At 34.1% G+C, this 5,769-nt stretch overlaps 1 long non-coding RNA gene across 1 annotated transcript; it reads left to right on the top strand.

Annotated features, from left to right (window-relative positions):
- Positions 1 to 456: 456 nt before the first annotated feature.
- Positions 457 to 2,120, top strand: LOC142529522 (uncharacterized). The gene is made up of 5 exons (XR_012815913.1): positions 457 to 599; positions 719 to 799; positions 1,397 to 1,458; positions 1,538 to 1,596; positions 1,692 to 2,120. It is a non-coding gene; the product is annotated as an uncharacterized LOC142529522 (long non-coding RNA).
- Positions 2,121 to 5,769: the final 3,649 nt, after the last annotated feature.

The raw sequence follows: 5,769 nt of genomic DNA, 5'->3' as shown, positions 1-5,769 counted from the left end.
CTATTGAGTCATTTTGGCAACAAAGATGCCAACGATGTATGTTTTCGTTAACTTTGTAATTCATCTGTCTGACCATCTGTATGTCTATTCACATCTTTCTCCTTAGGACAATTTGGTAGTATGATGGAACAAAAATTCAATTTTTTTAATAGTTTTAAAGATATTGACATTTAAAAAAATATTAAAATACACAAAAAAAAACCTTTTTAAACCAAATGCATCAGACGCTAAAAATCCCAAAAAAAAAAAAAAAAGTAGCCTCCTGTTTTAAAATATGGTCTGCGAATAATTAGAGTCGTACATTTATAAAAAGAAATATTTAAAATTATGTGGGCCCAGTTTGATCCAATTAGAAAAGAATAGCTTTATTTAAAAAACCAAGAAATATATTTAATATTATGTGGGCCCGGTTTGATCCAATTAATTTTCACTCTAGAGCCCAACACTACATAAGATTTGGCCCGCCTAGCCATAGCCAAGGAATCCATTTATAGCAGGAGAAACGTGAAACCAGAAAATTTGTTCGTCAATCCAAACAACACAGGCAGCCTTTGAGAAGGATTCAGGAGTTAGGGTTTCATTTCCCCAATCGCTTTCAGGTATTGGAAATGTGATCACGTCCTAATTTTATATGTCGTCTATTCCGATTGTATATGTATATATCATCTGTTCTCTGGGATTAATTCAAAGCCGAATTTTTTCTTGCTTTCGTTTGAAGAATGGTTGGAGGTGGAAATTTCATTCACAGGGTAATATCTTATGTGGCCAATGAGCTTATTGTCAACGGTCTTGCCAACAGGTGAATCGATTTTAACGTCGACCTCAATCTTTCTTTCTTTTGTTGTTTGATTTTGAGTCGAGGGGTGTTGGCCGATGATGACTTCCGTAGGCTTGTAATGATTGCGGAGATGACCGCTATGTTTTTGTTAAATTTTTATCGGTCTGAGGCTCCTGCTTTTTTGGGAGGATCTTTTTATTGATTTCAGCATTTTGTGTCTGGCATTCTTTTCTTATTTCCTACATTGGGAGAGAAGTAATTTCATGAGAAATGTTCTGTTCCGATGGCCAAATTTTTTTTGTTGGGGGGAACCCTCCTACCCAATTACCCCTGAATCAGATTCGAAAAAATTGTTTGCGTTCATGGGTTGACAAGAGTTACATCTCGAATTTCTTAGGAAAAAATGTAATGGGGCTATGGCTATGGGTTTGTGCAACATCCTTTCCTCAAAATTTTTGAAGAAATGTGGTTATTTTCTTAGTTTTTCCCCTCCTATATGTCCTGTTTGCCGATAACAACTATAATTTTTTGTTTGGGACTGGACTGGAGGCTGTTTACTTTACTCTTGTATATTTCAGCATTGTTTCTCCTGACGTTTTATCTCCTTACATGTCCTAGTCCAAGATTCCAGAGGTTTGCTGTGAGGACGTCAAAGAAGATGGAGGAACTATCTGATATCGGTATCGAGATACTTCATGTGCATTTTGTTTTGGTTTCATATTTTGGATGGCCTTGTACTAAATTCTATTTCCTGATCAGCTGCTCAAAAGAAGAAAGAACTAGCTGAGCAAATCAAGGATGCGTCCAAGAACTTTGAGGTTTGTATAATCATTTTTTGGCCTAGAATCTGCTGTAGTATTTCCTAAAATCTTTCAATAACGTGAGTTCTGATATTGGTTGTTTAACTAAGCAGTCATCCAAGAACCAGTGACGCCTGTTACTGATGTATGGGCACAAGATTCCCGTTTGATATTGAAGAAGATGAAGCTTTGTCTAATCCAGTCAGAGCTGAGGTTTTAACCTGAATTTAACCAAGCATCTATGAGGAGTCCAAATCGGTCCCAATTATGTAGTGACAAACTAAAGATAATCTTCAAATCGAATGTTACTCGGCTGAGCTATCTTGGATAATATGTGGTTGTGTTGATAATGTTGCATACCATAGTTTGTTTTCGGTTCTTGTATCTTCTACTATTCATTTTCTGTGCTAGCTCCCAACCATGCACTTTCGTGCTCGACTTTTGAATTGTTTTCGTCGTCCCAAGTTGTCTATTCCATGTTAGGGTTTGCTTCTCAAGTTTTGATGACTCCAAACTATATATAGCCCATGATGTGTACATTATGTTTTGTATTGAGTATAGGACGAAAAGATGTGTTGTGAACTCTCGTTCTTTTGCCTTGTTTAAGGATCCTAAATTTCAAGGAGTTGAGGAAGTTATAATAGTCAGAAGCTTTTGTCCTTGTATATAAAAAAAGCGTCAAACGTTTCTTTTGTTGAAAAATATATTTAAAATGTGAGTATTGAATATTTGAATGTTGAATATTTGAATGTTGAAAATAAGAGTTGTAAATATTGAAAATTAGTGTGTGATGATGTAGGTAATGATGTATTTTATTTTTGGATTATTTGTAAAGATTTCCTATAAATAGATCTCTCATTTGTGAAGAAAATCACAATTGAGTAGAGAGAAAAATATTATAAAGTGTGTAGTTTGGTAAATTTTGAGAGTTTGAGATTTTTACTTTTTACCATAAATTTTTACTTTTTCACAACACGTTATCAGCACGAAGCTCTAAAAGTCCTACATACTTTTCCAAGCTCCAAACAGAAGAAAAAGGTAACAAAAATAATTATATTTATTTTACTGTTATTTATTTATTGTGTATTTATTTAATATACAATATAATGTTATTATTAGAAATAATAAAAATAAATTTTTCATAAACTTGTTATAAATCCTGGGAGGATGTTAAGACGACATCCCACACTCCCGGTAAGGGATACGACAAGTATAAAAGCCTATAAGGTTTTTAAACAAAATAAATTATGACACTCATTATAATATTATGATATGATATACATAATTATTTAAACATGTCTAATATTATATATATCATATTGTTACCATAAAATTATACAAATGCATACCTTTATTTTTTTTGTACCCCAACGGTCATAAATGGTAAAAAACGGCTAGTTTTTGCCCTATAAATATGATCTCACAAACACATTCCATCACTCCAACTTTCTCTTCTTCTCTAAAAATTATTCATCATCAAATTTTTCGAAGAAAAAAGAAGATGGCTTTCTCAAGGATATTTTTAATTATTTTGGTTATCATACTCACGAGTCTTTTATTTATCGGAGAATATCCTCCTCGTGCGTTTTCTTTATTTTTACAAATACTTGTACTTGTTGTTTATCCGTTACTTTGTATTGCAATAATTATTAACTAATAAAATGCATCGTAATTTTTTTTAGTACCACCATGTCAAATTTAACAAAGCTCGAATTTGTTGCGCTCGACATCACGGGAAAGAATTATATGCCATGGACTCTAGATGTAGAAATGCATCTTGAGTCATTGGGTCTAAGCGAGACCATTAAAGAAAATGGCATATGCACGTCACAAGAAAAGGCAAGAGCCATGATATTTTTGCGTCGACATCTCGACGATGGATTGAAATGTGAATATCTGACTGAAAAAAATCCCATGGCTTTGTGGAAGGGATTAAAAGAAAGATTCGAACATATAAGAGAAGTTATACTTCCGACCGCCCGGGATGAATGGAATACATTGAGATTCCAAGACTTTAAAAAAGTCAGTGATTACAATTCGGCGATGTATAGAATAATCTCGCAATTAAAATTTTGTGGACATGAGGTCACAGAATCTGAGATGCTTGAAAAAACATTTTCCACGTTTCATGCATCAAATATTACTCTACAGCAACAATATAGAGTACGTGGATTCGCGAGATATTCTGAACTCATCGCCTGTCTTCTTGTGGCGGAAAAAAAAACAACGAGCTATTAATGAGAAATCATCAGTCCCGACCCACTGGATCAACAGCATTTCCAGAAGTAAATGCTGTAAGTAAAAATGAATTTAAACCTGGAAACCAAAATCAAATTCAAAGACAAGGTTTTGGTCGAGGTCGAGGTCGTGGACGTGGACGTGGACGTGGACGTGGAATTGGCCGTGGTCGTGGTCAAGGCCGTGGTTTTGAAAATAATCGAGATAGTTATTTTTATAACTCATCTCAAAAGAACGTCCCAAACCATCCACAGAAAAGGCATCATGAGAATACAAGTGTTAATGAGAAGCACTCAAAAAGATATGAAAGTTCTTGTTACAGATGTGGTACTCCAGGACATTGGTCCAAAGTTTGTCGAGCCCCTGAGCACCTTTGTAAACTTTATAAAGAATCATTAAAGGGGAAAGAAAAGGAGACCAACTTCACTGAACGCAGTGACCGTTTGAGTGATTCAACTCATTTTGATGCTGGTGATTTTATGAATGATTTCTCTGGAAATGATCAATATGTTGGTGGGATAGAAATGAACAATATTGATGCTGCAGATTTTCTCAACGATTTCTCTGAAAATGAACAATATAATGGTAGAATATAAATGTACAATAATCTATTTTTCATGTATTCATAGAATAATGTTTTATTGTATAATTATGATTTGTGTTATATTTAAATATATATTGCAAGTAATTTATTTCATTGCATATTTTTTTGAAGTTCAAATATGGAAAATGCTATGAGCAAAGCTGAAGTTTGCATACCCGATAGTGGTACAACGCACACTATCCTCCGAGATAAAAGATATTTCTTGGAACTAAAACCAACAAAAACAACGGTGAATACAATATCAGGTCCTGTAGACTTGATTAAAGGATGTGGTAAAGCACAATTTTTGTTACCTAATGGTACAAAATTTTTGATCAATGATGCTTTATATTTACCACAATCGAAAAGAAATTTGTTGAGTTTTAATGATATATATTCCCATGGGTATGATACTCAAACAATGAATGAAGGGAATGAGAAATATATGTGTCTTATCACATATAAATCAGGAAAGAAATATGTGATTGAAAAACTACCAATGCTCCCTACTGGATTGCATTATACACATATAAGTCACATTGAATCAAACATGGTAGTTGATAATTCTTCGATATTAACCAATTGGCATGATCGATTGGGACATCCTGGTTCAACAATGATGCGAAGAATTATAGAAAATACACATGGTCATCCACTGAAAGACCAGAAGATCTTTCAGAATAATAAGTTTCAATGTAAAGCATGTTCTCTTGGAAAACTTATTATAAGACCATCACCAGTCAAAATCCAAACTGAATCACCAATGTTTCTTGAACGTATTCATGGTGATATTTGTGGACCAATCCATCCACCATGTGGACCATTCAGATACTTTATGGTATTGATTGATGCCTCCAGCAGATGGTCACATGTATGTTTATTATCAACTCGAAATGTTGCATTTGCAAGATTACTTGTTCAAATAATAAAATTGAGGAATCAATTTCCCGATTATACAATCAAGAAAATTAGACTTGATAATGCTGGTGAATTTACTTCCCAAACTTTCAATGATTATTGTATGTCTATGGGAATCATTGTTGAGCATCCTGTTGCTCATGTACATACACAGAATGGATTGGCTGAATCATTGATTAAACGTCTGCAAATGATTGCTAGACCAATGATTATGAAAACAAAGCTCCCTATTTCTATATGGGGACATGCAATTTTACACGCTGCTTCATTAATTCGCATCAGACCAAGTGCATATCATAAATACTCCCCATTGCAGCTTGCATTTGGTAAAGAACCAGACATTTCTCATCTGAGAATTTTTGGATGTATGGTGTATGTGCCTATTGCACCACCGCAACGAAAGAAAATGGGACCTCAAAGAAAGGTTGGAATTTATATCGGTTATGATAGTC

This window comes from Primulina tabacum, chromosome 16 (assembly GCF_025594145.1).
Source record: "Primulina tabacum isolate GXHZ01 chromosome 16, ASM2559414v2, whole genome shotgun sequence".
Classification (NCBI taxonomy): Eukaryota; Viridiplantae; Streptophyta; class Magnoliopsida; order Lamiales; family Gesneriaceae; genus Primulina; species Primulina tabacum.
This window is presented reverse-complemented; position numbering and strand designations above follow the sequence as displayed.